This window comes from Cervus canadensis, chromosome 25, assembly GCF_019320065.1.
Source record: "Cervus canadensis isolate Bull #8, Minnesota chromosome 25, ASM1932006v1, whole genome shotgun sequence".
Taxonomy (NCBI): Eukaryota; Metazoa; Chordata; class Mammalia; order Artiodactyla; family Cervidae; genus Cervus; species Cervus canadensis.
This window is the reverse complement of record NC_057410.1, coordinates 15,129,446-15,137,676: the sequence shown is the minus strand read 5'-3', so window position 1 is coordinate 15,137,676 and position 8,231 is coordinate 15,129,446. Positions and strand designations below refer to the sequence as shown.

The following is an 8,231-nucleotide window of genomic DNA, read 5'->3' as shown; positions in this document are numbered from 1 at the left end:
TATTTATTTATTTATGACGTCACTGGGTCCTTGTTGCTTTGTTCTGGCTTCCTCCAGTTGCTAAGAACTGGAGCTGCTCTTCACCGAGGTGCACCGGCTTCTCATCGTGGTGGCTTCTCTTGTGGCGCAGGCTCTATGTGCGGGGGGTTTCAGTAGCTGCGGCAATCAGGCTGGGTAGTTGCGGCTTGCGGGCTTTAGAGCGCAGGTTCAGTAGTGGTGTACAGGCTTTCTGCCCGAGACATGTGGGATCTTCTCCGATCATGGGATCAAACCCATGTCCCCTGCCTTGGCAGGCAGATCCTTATCCACTGAGTCACCAGAAACTTCCATATGCAAATATAAATGCGATTGTTTTCTTCATTCTCTTTTTGCTGGTTTGCTGTTAGTGTTTAGAAATGCAACAAATTTTTGTATATTGATTTTGCACTCTGAAATTTTACTGAGCTAGTTCATTAGTTCTAAATATTTTTTTGGTAGTATCTTTGTGTTTTCTATATATAAAACAATGTCATCTGCAAATCTGTCAGTGGGGTGTAAAAATCTGCTACTATTATTGTATTGTCAATTTCTCCCTTTAAATTTGTTAATATTTACTTTATTTATATAGGTGCTCTTGTATTGGGTACATAACTATTTACAAATGCTGTGTCTTTTTGTCGTGATCAAGTTTTTTTTTCATGTAATGCCCATCTTTATCTCTCATTACAGTCTTTTATTTTAGTCTATTTTGTCTGGTCTAAGTACAATTACCCCAACTTTTTTTTTGGTTTCCATTTGTAAGAGACACCTTTCCCCATCCCTTCACTTTCTATTTGTGTGTGGTCTTACATCTCAAGCAACTGTCTTATAGACAGCATATAGATGGGTTTTCCCTGATGTTCAATGGTAAAGAATCTGCCTGCAATGCAGGAGCCTTGGTTCGATCCCTGGGTCGGGAAGATTCCCTGGAAAAGGAAATGGCAGCCTACTCCAATATTCTTGCCTGGAAATCCCATGGATAGAGGAGCCTGGTGGGCTACAGTCCATGGGATGCAGAGTCGGACATGACTGAGCAACTAAGCAGCAGCATCCATTCTATGTCTTTTGATGGAAGAATTTATTACATTTGCATTGAAAACAATTATTGATAGATATGTACTTACCACCTTTTTATAACTGTTTAAAATGTTATTAAATATTGCGAATTACACATGGTATTTTATGGGCAAATTTATGTGTTTTTTCTTAAAATATAACTTAAGCATGAGAATATATTTATATACTTCCCTCTTGATGACATGATAATCTTGGCACCTCCAACTATTTGGTCCTCTCCAGTACAGTTTTAAGGTAGAGACAGAATTCTCACTGCCAGCAGTTTTCCTGTGTTAAAACTGTGCAGGCCTTAGAGAGTCCTCAGATTATCAGAGCAATATTTTTTTAGTGAGAGAATAATGAAAAAATAATGAACAGAAATATAAATTACCATCCCAGAAATAAGGCTCTAGTGTATGTGTGAAAAGTAGATGAATAAATAGGAAGTGTATCTTCTGGGTTTGATATTTTACATGAATTTTTCATGTCTTTATTGTTTATATTTTTAGTTGATATTTTTAATCATATAGGATATTTGTTGAAAGCAACTTTTTAGTTATAGCATCATAGCTTCTATCAGCTTCTAGATAAATATAACTATTTTTACATAGTTTACATATGTTTTAGAATGAATGGATGTTCAAAGTTAAGAAGTTACTTTTTTCTTGGGTTACTTAGATACCTAAGTAACATTTAATTATTAAATGTTAAAGTAAAAATTAAAACATAACCAAGATAAATCACATTTAGAGATTATATTTTAAAAATTTTTATCTATATTTTAATCTAATTTATATATATATATATATATATATATATATATATATATTTACCAGATCTTCTTTAAACATTTCTCTGTTGATGGACATTTAAGTTGCTTCCATGTCCTGGCTATTGTAAATAGTGCTGAAATAAACATTGGGGTGCATGTATTTTTGTTTTTTAATTATGGATTTCTCTGGGCATATACCTCCTAAAAGTGGGATTGCTGGTTCATATGGTAGTTCTATTTTTAGTTTTTTAAGGAACTCCACACTGTTCTCCCTAGTGGCTGTACCAATTTACATTCTCACAAAGTGTAGGAGGATTCCCTTTTCTCCACACCCTCTTCAACATTTATTCTTTGTAGATTTTTTTCATGATGGCCAGTCTGATCAGTGTGAGGTAATAACTCATTGTAATTTTGATTTGCATTTCTCTAATAATTAGTGATGTTGAACACTTTTCACGTGCTTTTTGACCATCTATATATCTTTGCTGAAGAAATGTCTACTTAGATCTTCCAGTTTTTTATTCAGTTATTTGTTTTTTGATATTGAATAACATGTATATTTTGGAGATTAATCTCTTGTCAGTTGCTTCATTTGCAATTTTTCTCATTCTGAGAGTTGTCTTTCTGTTTTATTTATGATTTCCTTTGCTGTGAAATAGAGATTACACATAATTGAATACATGGATTTATTTTGAACTTTAAATTATTTGAGTTAAACAATCTACAAACTGGCTTTGTTGCTAAAGATTATTTTGCCCTCATATGTGACTTTTGTCTTTAATTTTTCCAGAAAATGGTTTAAAAGGAAGTTTTCAAGGAAAATAAAATTTATTTTTTAACTTCATATATTGTAGAGGTAATAATTTGAAAGATGCAAAAATTACCTGGATAACAGATAATCCATCATCTTTAATATTATTTGTTGTATTAGATATTTTCTAACATCTCTTTAACATTCTATACTTATTTGATTCTTTTTTGATTTTTAGCCTCTGATTCTAATGAGATCAGGGTGAGTAGAATTGTATCTTACTATATATCCCTCTGGAGGAGGGGATGGCAACCCACTCCAGTATTCTTGCCTGAAGAATCCCCATGGAGAGAAAAGCCTGGCGGGCTGCAGTCCATGGGGTTGCAAAGAGTTGGACATGACTTTGCGACCAAGCACGTATGTCCCTCTAGTGGCTAGAATTTAAAAGGAGTGCAATATTAAGAAAGAAAAAGAATCACAATTGTTCCAAAGAAAGAATATGCCTTTAGGGAAGGAAAAGGACCAAGAAGAACAGAAAGTAAGTGAACTAGCGAGTGGGGGAAAAATTAGATAAGAGGTCATGTAGGTAGAATAGGTAGATGAGAGGATCTAAGTATTCAGTCTTTTCCAAGTAGACATCGCACCAGGAATTTATCATGTATTTTCTCACTTAATGTTCACAAAAACTCCACAAAGAGGATACAGGCAAAAAAGTTGAATCTTAGAGGGTAAAATAACATAATCAAATCATACTGTTAGAATAAACATTGATGATTAAGTGGATGGAAGTTTTCCTTTATTCCGTAAAAGGTGGCAATTTCCTGTTGATTCAACAACTGGATAAGCAGGAGTATGATAAATGAATGTGACAGGGCCACCACCCTAACACACACCTATCTACCTACTTATAGTTCTTGTAGAACTGGAAGTAAGGGGTGGAGTTCATTGATGACATCTAGGTTCTTTGCTCCAAACATGAAGCTTAAATAGGTGGAGGGAAAAAAAGAAACAAAAAACCCCTACAACCCAGCAACACCATGACGATTTGGGCTAAAGAAATAGTTTATATATACCAGTTCTATGAAATGCAGAATTCACATGCAGGAATTCTTCATGATCTCGGATTGAGAGATAATAGGTTCATCTATCACATATGCCTGCTGTTTCTTATTTTTCTTTAGCTATTTTCATGACCTATAATACTGTATCTATAGCCAAAGACTAGGGATGGGCTGTTTAGTAAAACAGTACACTGGTTCCAGGCAATATCTAGACACTGAAGAGTTTCAAAGACATGTCTTAGGCAATGAAATAAAACATGTGCTATGGAGTGCTTTTTAAATTCTGAAAACTGCTTGTCAAAATCTAGAGTTTATTGCTTTCTAAACTAATTTTTTTTTTAATACACATTAAAAAAAAATTTCCTGTAAGGTAGATCTTGCTAGGACATCTTTGCTAGTCTAACTGAATATCAAACTTAGGATTTTGAATAGGTTGATAGTTTTTCTTTAAAATACCATTAGGTATGATAAAAAATTTATGAAGTTCTTTCCTTAGACTATGTCCTCAATGGATAATTTATTGATCTTTCAAGGCCCATCAATTGTTCTGCTTCTTGGTACTATTTGTATACTTCTTTTATCCTTTTATAAGATTTTAATTTCTTTTGAAGAAATTGTTCTATTTATTATGATACTTTTATTTTTAAAAGTAAAAGTGGTACTAAGTCAAAAAAGTCAAAGTGTATAAGGAATACACTCATAATCTCTATCTTCTCCCTTCAGTCCTGCCCCAAAATACAACCCACGTGATCAAATTGAAGGATGATCTCCAAACCTTTCTTTCTTTTCATACAAATATATACAGAATTTATTTCCTTTTTATTGCTTATTCCACATAGAATTCTGTAACTCAAAAAAAAAAAAAAACTTACTTATTGTAGATATCTGCCCATAAATCACTTATGTCTAACTTCTTCTTAGTAGGAGCATATTATTCCATACTTTGTTGCTGTTATTGTTGTCACTAAATCATGACCAACTCTGCAATCCTATGGGCTGCAACATGCCAGGCTTCTGGGTCCTTCACTGTCTCCCAGAGTTCACTCAAACTCATGTCCTCTGAGGTGGTGATGCTATCTAACCATCTCATCCTCTGCCATCCCCTTCTCCTTTTGCCTTCAATATTTCCCAGATTCAGGGTCTTTTCCAATGAGTTAGATGTTTTCATCAGGTGGCCAAAGTATTGGAGCTTCAGCTTCAGCATCAGTCCTTCCAATGAATATTCCAGGGCTGATCTCCTTTAGGATTGACTGGTTTGATCTCCTTACAGTCCAGTGGATGCTCAAGAGTCTTCTCCAGCACCACAATTCAAAAGCATCGATTCTTTGGTGCTCAGCCTTCTTTATGGTCCAACTCTCATTCCCATACATGGCTACTAAAAAAACTATGCCTTTGACTATGTGCACCTTTGTTGGCAAAGTGATGTCTCTGCTCTAATATGCTATCTAGGTTTGTCATAGCTTTCCTTCCAAGGAGCAAATGTCTTTTAATTTCATGGTTGCAGCCACTGTCCACAGTGATTTTGGAGACTAAGAAAAGAAAATCTGTCACTGCTTCCACTTTTCCCCCTCTATTTGCCGTGAAACGATGGGACCAGATACCATGATCTGCTTTTTCGTAATAGTGAGTTTTACGCTAGCTTTTTTACTCTCATTTTTCACCCTCATCAAGAGGCTCTTAAGTTCCTCTTTACTTTCTGCCATTATAGTGGTATCATCTGCATATCTGAGGTTATTGATATTTCTCCCAGCAATCTTGATTCCAACTTATGATTCATCCAGTCTGGCATTTCACATGATGTACTCTACATAGAAATTAAATAAGCAGCCTTGTCGTACCCCTTTCCCATTTTGAATGAATCAATTGTATGACACAAATAAATAGATATCCCATGTTCTTGAGTTGTAAGAATTAATACTATTAAAGCGGCCCTACTACCCAAAACAGACTACAGATTCAATCCAACATCTATCAAAATACTCATGACATTCTTCATAGAACTAGAACAAACAATCCCAAAGTTTGTAATAGAATCACCGAATATACAAAGCGTCTTGAGAAAGAACAATAAGAAAAAGATATCACATTCCCTGACTTCAAATTATACTACAAAGCCACAGTCATCAAAACAATAGGGTGGTCAGTGCATCTCGAGGCTGCGGCTGCAGAGGAAGCACCTGAAGAGGAGCTGCAAAGATGCTGTCCGTGCGCATCGCCACGGCCATACCCACGCCCTCCCTCTGCGAGCTGGGCTGGTCTCCAAAAATGCTTTGGGATCATCCTTCATTGCTGCAAGAAACCTCCATGCCTCTAACTCTTGTCTTCAGAAGACTGGCATTGCTGAGGTGTCCTCTGTTCTCGAAGAACATATTCTTGGAGCTGATACCTCTGTTAACCTTGAAGAGACTGGCCATGTTTTAAATATTGGTGATTATATTGCCCAGGTACTTGGGGTAAGAAATGCTCATGCAGAAGAAATGGTAGAATTTTCTTCAGGTTTAAAAGGCATGTCTCTGAACTTGGAGCCTGACAATGTTGGTGTTGTCATGTTTGGAAATGATAAACTAATTAAGGAAGGAGATATTGTGAAGAGAACTGGGGCTATTGTAGATGTTCCAGTCAGTGAGAAGCTGCTGGGTCGTGTAGTTGATGCCTTTGGTAATGCCATTGATGCAAAGTGTCCAATTGGTTCCAAGGCCCGAAGACGAGTGGCTTGAAATCCCCTGGAATCATTCCTCGAATCCCTGTGTCGGAACCAATGCAAACTGGCATTAAGGCTGTGGATAGCTTGGTGACGATTGGTTGTGGTCAGTGTAATCTGGTTATTGGTGACTGACAGGTTGGCAAAACATCAATTGCCAGAAATGTCATTAACCAGAAATGATTCAGTGATGGAACTGATGAAAAGAAGAAGCTGTACTGTATCCATGTTGCTATTTGTCCAAAGAGATCCACTGCTGCCCAGCTGGTGAAGAGATTTACAGATGCAGATACCATGAAGTACACCATTGTGGTTTCAGCTACTGCTTCAGATGCTATTCGACTTTAGTACCTGGCTCCTTACTCTGGATGTTCAATGGGAGAATATTTTAGGGATAATGGCAAACATGCTTTGATTATTTATGATGACTTATCCACACACAGTTGCTTATCGTCAGATATCTATGCTGCTCTGCTGCCCCCGAGTCGTGAGGCCTATCCTCATGATGTGGTCTACCTTCACTCCCATATACTGGAGAGAGCAGCTAAAATGAATGATGCTTTTAATGGTGTCTCTTTAACTGCTCTACCAGTCATAGAAACACAAGCTGGTGATGTGTCTGCTTACATCCCAACAAACATTTCCATCACTGACAGACAGATCTTCTTGGAAACAGAATTGTTCTACAAAGGTATCTGCCCTGCCATTAATGTTGGTTTGTCTGTGTCCTGTGTCGGATCTGCTGCCCAAACCAGGGCCATGAAACAGGTGGCAGGTGCCATGAAACGAGCTGGCTCAGAATCGTGAGGATGCTGCTCTTGCCCAGTTCAATTCTGACCTTGATGCTGCCACTCAACAGCTCTTGAGTCGTGGTGTGCGTTTGACTGAGCTGCTGAAGCAAGCACAGTATTCTCCCATGGCTACTGAAGAGCACGTGGCTGTTATCTATGCAGGTGTCAGGGGCTTTCTTGACAAGCTGGAGCCCAGCAAGATCACAAAATTTGAGAATGCTTTCTTGCCTCATGTTATCAGCCAACATCAAGCCCTGTTGGGCAAAATCAGGACTGATGGAAAGATCTCAGAAGAGACAAATGCAAAGCTGAAAGAGATTGTAACAAACTTCTTGGCTGGATTTGAAGCTTAAACTCCTGTGGATTCACATCAAACGCCAGTTTGGTTTTGTCACTGTTTCTTCTAGTTCCACTCATAAAAGGATTACTCCAATACTGCAGATGTGCAGTAATCACATTAAAATTGAGTTTCCGTGATAAAAAAAACAAAACAAAACAATATGGTATTGACACAAACAGACAGATGACAAATGAAACAGAATAGAAAATCCAGAAATGAACCTATGCTCATATGATCAATTAATCTACATTGATGAAAACAATCATATACCATGAGGTAAAAACAGCCTGTTTAATATATGTTGTGAGATAACTGGACAGCTACATGCAAAGAATAAAAATGGACCACTTTATCATATCATATACAAACATAAACTAAAAATGAATTAAATATTTAAATGAGACCATTAATCTCCTAGAAGAAAATACAAGCAGTAACCTCTTTGACATCAATCTTAGCAACATTTTAAAAATTTGTCTCCTCATGCAAGGACAACAAAAAGCAAAAATAAACTAATAGGACTACATCAGGCTAAAAGCTTTTCACAGCAGAGGAAGTCAAGGGCAAAATGAAAAGGTGACCCACAGAATGGAAGAAGTTATTTGTAAATGATATCTCTGATAAGAGATTGATATCCAAAAATACAAAGAAATACATAAACGTAATATAAAGAAAACAATTGAAGATGGGCAGAGGATCTGAATAGCCACCAGAGAAGACATATAAGTGGTCATCAAGCAC

General features: G+C 36.8%; 1 pseudogene across 1 annotated transcript; it reads left to right on the top strand.

The window, feature by feature from the left end:
* Positions 1–5,854: 5,854 nt before the first annotated feature.
* On the top strand, positions 5,855–7,626 carry LOC122427517 (annotated as a pseudogene). The gene has a single exon (XR_006265432.1). The product of XR_006265432.1 is annotated as an ATP synthase subunit alpha, mitochondrial-like (transcript).
* The last annotated feature ends 605 nt before the right edge of the window (positions 7,627–8,231 follow it).